Here is a 6,000-nt window from a genome sequence, read left to right as displayed (position 1 = left end):
AAGCAGTGTGTGCGCTTTGCCATTGCAGCCATCTATATGTGGCGAAAGTGCAAACAATGGACTGTCTGGATCCACGAAACACTTCGGACTCGCACGGATCATGTGCGCTCTACTGTCTTCACTCCCATTGGTAGTCGCTGCAAGAAGTTGCTCCAAATTTGCATAAAGTTAAACTTTTCTCAACTTTGTCATGTCGCCGGAAGTCACCAGCTCTCACTGAAAATGAATGGTCTCCGGTCGCTTTGACGCTGCGAGTCCACTGCTATATGTGTGAACGTACCTTTAGTGATGATACTAACTAAATATTTTGGCACCTGTATAGCTTTCTGAGATTGAGATTGAAGCAAAATAAGTCAAATAAATCTGTGATTTAGTATATGTTCTACTAACATATTCTACGTGCACCCAGCACGAGACAGACAAGAAGGACGAAGAAATGCCCTTTATTTGCGAGTGTGTGTGTGAGTGTGTGTTGTTTCTGCTGGTTTTAAGAATGACGCCGAGACACAGAAAGGAAGGATGTGTCTAGTTCAAAGTATGTGTAGTTAATTAAAAGTGGAACAATGGCTCATTTCCAACAGTGAAATGGACGGTAAATGTCACTGAGCACCGAGCCAACCAGAAAGAGCATCACGCAGTTACAGGAGCAGAAGCAAAAAATCCTTTTCACTGTTCTGCTCGAGTGCTCCTCAAGTTTACAAGTTTACCGGCTCTTCATTGTTGTTGTTTTTCTATTAGTTGTATTTAGCTTTGGTATTTAGCCTACCATAAAAAAAAAAGGCTGCATTCCTGCCATGCAGTTAAGTACACACTCATGATGTAAAGTTATGCACTTGCGTGAAGTGAGGTTCAGCCTGAACGTTTCCATAACAACAAGAATCGCGAGAGTCCAGTCTGTGTTCCAGCGTTCAGCTTTTTAATCATGTTGCTTGTGTTGTTAAAGAGTTTTACATTATTTCCATCTCAGGAACATGTCATTCCAGTTTGATTATTAAACTGACAGTGAAAAGAAGCGTTTGTGAGCACAAAAAAAAAAAAAACTTGCTCAGCATTTCATATTTGTTTGAGGTTCAGCAACTAGGATGCTCTTCTTGTTGAGAATAACATAAAATGCATGCATTAGCCATTGGTCTAAGAGATATATAATATCTTATCTTCTAATGTTATGGTAAATGGTCTGCACTTACATAGCGCTTTTGTAACCTTAGTGGTTCCAAAGCTCTTTACACTGTGTCTCATTCACCCATTCACATACACCAATTACCATTGGTATGTGGCCATTACCGTTATTACCATTGGCACTTGCCATGCAAGGCGCTAACTTGCCATTGGGAGCAACTTGGAGTTCAGTGTCTTGCTCAAGGACACTTCGGCATGTGGAGTCATGTGGGCCGGGAATTGAACCATCGACCCTATGATTAGTGGACAACCCACTCTACCACCTGAGCCACAGCCGCCCAACAGTTATCGCTATTAAAGGCTATTGTTGGAAATAACACAACAAATAACAAATTGTACCGTGTTTACTTGCTGAATTTGTGGCCAATATTAAATGCTGAACGCTTAAATGCTTAAATGCTCAAGGTCCTGCACCTGCCTCAGAATGTTAGACTGACGCCCATCATATCACCAAACCACCTTACAATTATTTTAAATAGATTCAAATCTGTAACACGAGTTGTGTTTTCACACAGGAGTATATTATTGCACATCGTGACACAACCACACGAGCTCAGGAAGCAACGGCGCTGATTCTAACATATGCAATGTTTACACAGCTGTGTACTTCGTTCAGTCAGATGAAACTTTCATTTCAATCAGGTTCTGCTATTCCAACTGAGGTGTATACATGAACAAGCTCTCAGTCGTGTTATTAACGGATTATTAAGCTGCATGGAAACATAGCCACTGATGTACGTGTGTGTGTGTGTGTGTGTGTGTGTGTGCCCATGTGGTGGTGTGTGAAGCATGGTGTGGGAGCTACAGCATACCTGTGGGAGTGTGTAAAGACAGCGAGGCTCAGAGGAAGAAAGATGACAGCTCATCCGCCCACAGGGTAGTTCAAAATTAATGGTGCCCCGTCGTCCTGGGGACTATCAAAAAAGAGCCGTGGACTATGCAATGCTTTTGCTTGGGGCGATCACGAGACAATAAAAAAAATACAATATCTCTCTCCCTATGGATTGGCTTTTTAAAACTGTAGATTGCAGTGGAGCTTTTTTTCCTTTACAGACAAAATTTGCATGGTGATGACTGTAAATGAACGTAGCTAATGTCATGGTAAATAAAAAATAAATTAAATAAATCGCTCTATTATATACTGTATATATCTTTCTCCTCCAAGGACATACTCTAGTGTTTTTATGGTGAATTTCTTTCTTTTTTTTTTATCGCTGCCAACTTTGTATGTTATCAGTGTTATCACTGCTACCTCTTTATCCTTCTTGATATATCTTTCATACACAATCTCTCTATTCTCTTTCTTTTATTCCCCATTTTTCTCAGTTTTGCCCTGTTTGTGTCTCCTTCCGTTTAAGCTTGCCCATTCTTTATCTCCGGCTCTCCTTTCCTGTCCTTCTCTCTCTCCCTTGCGCTCTCAAATTCTCTCACAATAAAGTTCAGAGAACAAAGTCACAGCAGTGTTTTTTGGACCATGCTGTGTTTTTCTTCTCTCTTCTGTAAGTATTTCAGCTCAGTTGAATTAATTTCTTTATCACCATCTTAGAAGCATGTCGGAGAAATAATATGGAAGTGAAATACGCTTAGATCTTTAGTTTAGCAGAGCAGTGTTACTACCTTAGAGTTCCTAACCTTGCTTATAAAATCTGATTATTATATCGTTCCGCTTTTTACTAGTATCAGTAGAAGCTGGTCATGGCAGTAGGTCTAGACTCGTCACTGCGTGAACAAAACAGCGCAGAGCTCACACTGGCGTTTCCTTTCACATTTCCTTCATTGCTCTCCACCACATACATTTTTCATCCTGAACATCTTCCTCTTGTCATTCTGCTGGCATTTGAGAACGAAGCCTCAGCAGCGGTGTCCTCTGTAGCTGATGGCACTGGATGCAGGTTGCTAGGAGACAGGATGTTGCGGTGCTGATGCGAGGGAGAAGCAGGGTTTGGGACAAGGGGTGGTCGGGGGGTGGGGGTGGTGCGAGAGTAGGAGGAGGAGGAGGGTTGCTTTTCTCTGGTAGCATGAAGGCCATACTGATTAATCGTAGCTAATTGGTGAATAAGATGAATGAGGATAAAAGGGGAGAGATAAATGATCTGTATCTGCAGGGCTAAAGTGTATCACCACCCACTCACTCCTTCCATGCACCGATAGAGATTACTGGGCTGCTAGATTGGAAAGGAAAGTTGGCTAGAGTGAGAAATCAGAAGCTCGACAATATCAATTGATTGTACTGAGAGTGTCTGGTAGGAATGTTGGTAGTAGTACAAATAATTAAACGTACCGAAAAAAACAAAGAAATGGGTTTTTGGATGAGGGGTGCATAGAATTGAAAACTTACATGGACAAATTCTTCATTCAATGGTCAGAAATATGGTGCTGGAAAAATTAAAACCTCTGGGAAGTGCATGTAGAAATCACACAAACCAACCAGAGCTGAACAAAATACTATATAATTATATAAAAATTCATCTTAGTTCTGGTGAAGGGAAATTTTAATGCTACAGCATACAAAGACATTCTATACAAGCATTTTGTACTTCTAATTTTGGGGCAACAGTTTGGAGAAGAGCCTTATACGGATGTAATGGTTAGCTGTACACGTACATTTGGCCATATAGTGTAGTTTAAAGTATTTTGTGTATTGTATCCACTTATTTATTTTCTCATTGGTCCAAATCTCTAGAACACATCGTATTTCTGCAGCACTTCAATTTAGCAGCTCGTATAAAAATAAAAATAAAAAGTCACTCAAAAAACACTGCATATTTGGTTCACTTCCTGCAGTCGGGGTCAGTGTAGGTTCAACTAGCTTTCTCACTGTGATCAAACTGGAACCGGACCAAGAACACCTTGCTCAGATGGTCTTGGACCGGTTGTGTTGGTCTGCACCCAAGTGGGAGTTGCCTAAAGAACCTCACCAAGAGGAAAACACACGAGGGTTCCATTCAAACAGATTACATGCTGCATATGTGAAAGCACCCTTATATTTATATGGACTTATTTAGCAAAAAATATGTCTTTAAAGTGAGCCCATCCTGAGGGTTAGGGATCTTGCTCAAGGGCACTACTAAATCTGAAACATAACTGCTAAGCTGTGACTGCAAATGTGCTATGATTAGAAAATGCTTACATCAGGTGTTTAAACCCATCATACACTGATAAGAGGTGAGAGTGTGTCATCCTGAAGGCTGTAAATGTGGCGATGACGTATGACACAGCTGGCAAACACACAATGAACATATGCCCAAACTTCTGGAAACATCACAGACAATTTGCGGCCATGCTGGAGTGAAATAGCGGTTGAATTTAGCCTTTTTGCCTTTGGAAGTACTGGATTTTACTGGATTTGTAGGAAGGTTCCAAAATGTAATGAAATAAATATCCCTCCATCTATTTTCTGTACTACTTATCCTACACAGGGTCGCAGAGGAGCCTGAAGCCTATCCAAGGAAACTCGGGGCACAAAGTGGGGGACACCGTGGACAGGGTGCCAACCCATCGCAGGGCACACACACATTCGCACACTACAGAAAATTTGGAAATGGCAATCAGCTTACAACACATGTCTTTAGGAATGGGGGAGGAAACCCAGAGTACCCAGAGGAAATCCCTGAAGCATAGGCGAACATGTGAGCTCCATGTGCAGAGGGTGGAGGCGAGAGTCGAGCTCCCATCCCCAGACTTGCAGGGCAAACGTGCTAACCACTTAGCCACCTTGCCCCCCATAATGAAATATATATATATAATTTACAGAAAATGTGAACCATTTGAGCCATACAGTATTTACTAACTACTTACTAGCTACAGCTGTTTTTCTGTGACTGCACTTGTGGGCGGAGCTAACTTAACAGTTCATTTACCCTGCATTCACACATTGTCATTGCTTGTGGGCGTGCACTGTACAGCGTTTGTTTTTTTGGTTTTTTTTTTTACTAGCCACTACATATGCTGACCAGAAACACCAACCATCTCTGCTACTTCCTTCCAAGCTCTGTACACATTTAATGAGACTTTATATATATATATATATATATATATATATATATATATATATATATATATATATATATATATATATATATATAAAACAGGATTAGAAGAGATCACATTTTTCCCCTTTTTGCGGCTCAAACAATAAGAGGAAGCTATGGGAGGGGAACTGAAGGAACGTCGGACAATGTGTTATCGGGTTATTATTACTGTCACGTAATTCACGTAATGGTGGTTAGGACGGATGCAAATGCAGATAAGAGCTTTATTATACGAGAGACGGGCAGACAAATCCAAATCGTGAAATATAAACGTGGTCATAAACAAGCAAAGGTCAGGCGATTGGCAAACGGGCATAATTGAGGCAAAACAGAATCGAAGAACATGGACTAGAACAAGATCAAAGCTGTGACACATGAAAAGAGGAACAAAGGCTTGGTATTCGGAAATCTCACGTAATACTTCACGCAAAACAATGAGACACGAGGGGCTTAAATACTAAACATAATCAGGGGTTAAACAAAACAGATGAGAACCATGCTGACACATACGGGAAACAACCAATGACAATACAGGGGCGGAGACAAGACAGAAATCACAACAAAAAACGTGTCAGAAGTAAACAAAGTCAGTGTCACTGACAAACTCGGAGGTTTCAGAGCGCACCATGTGCTCCAGCGCTAGCGCGAGGGGAAATCGTGACAATTACAAGGAATCGGTCGTGCGGGTTGTTTGGATTTGACCCTCTGCCTAATTTACACTGAATAGAATAGAATATCAAATCAAATGTCGCTTGTTGTGCTGTCACTTTGTCACCTTCCACTTGTCCAC

Source organism: Ictalurus furcatus, chromosome 18 (assembly GCF_023375685.1).
Source record: "Ictalurus furcatus strain D&B chromosome 18, Billie_1.0, whole genome shotgun sequence".
In the NCBI taxonomy this organism is placed as follows: domain Eukaryota; kingdom Metazoa; phylum Chordata; class Actinopteri; order Siluriformes; family Ictaluridae; genus Ictalurus; species Ictalurus furcatus.
The sequence above is the reverse complement of the archived record's forward strand: the minus strand, read 5'-3'. Positions refer to the sequence as shown.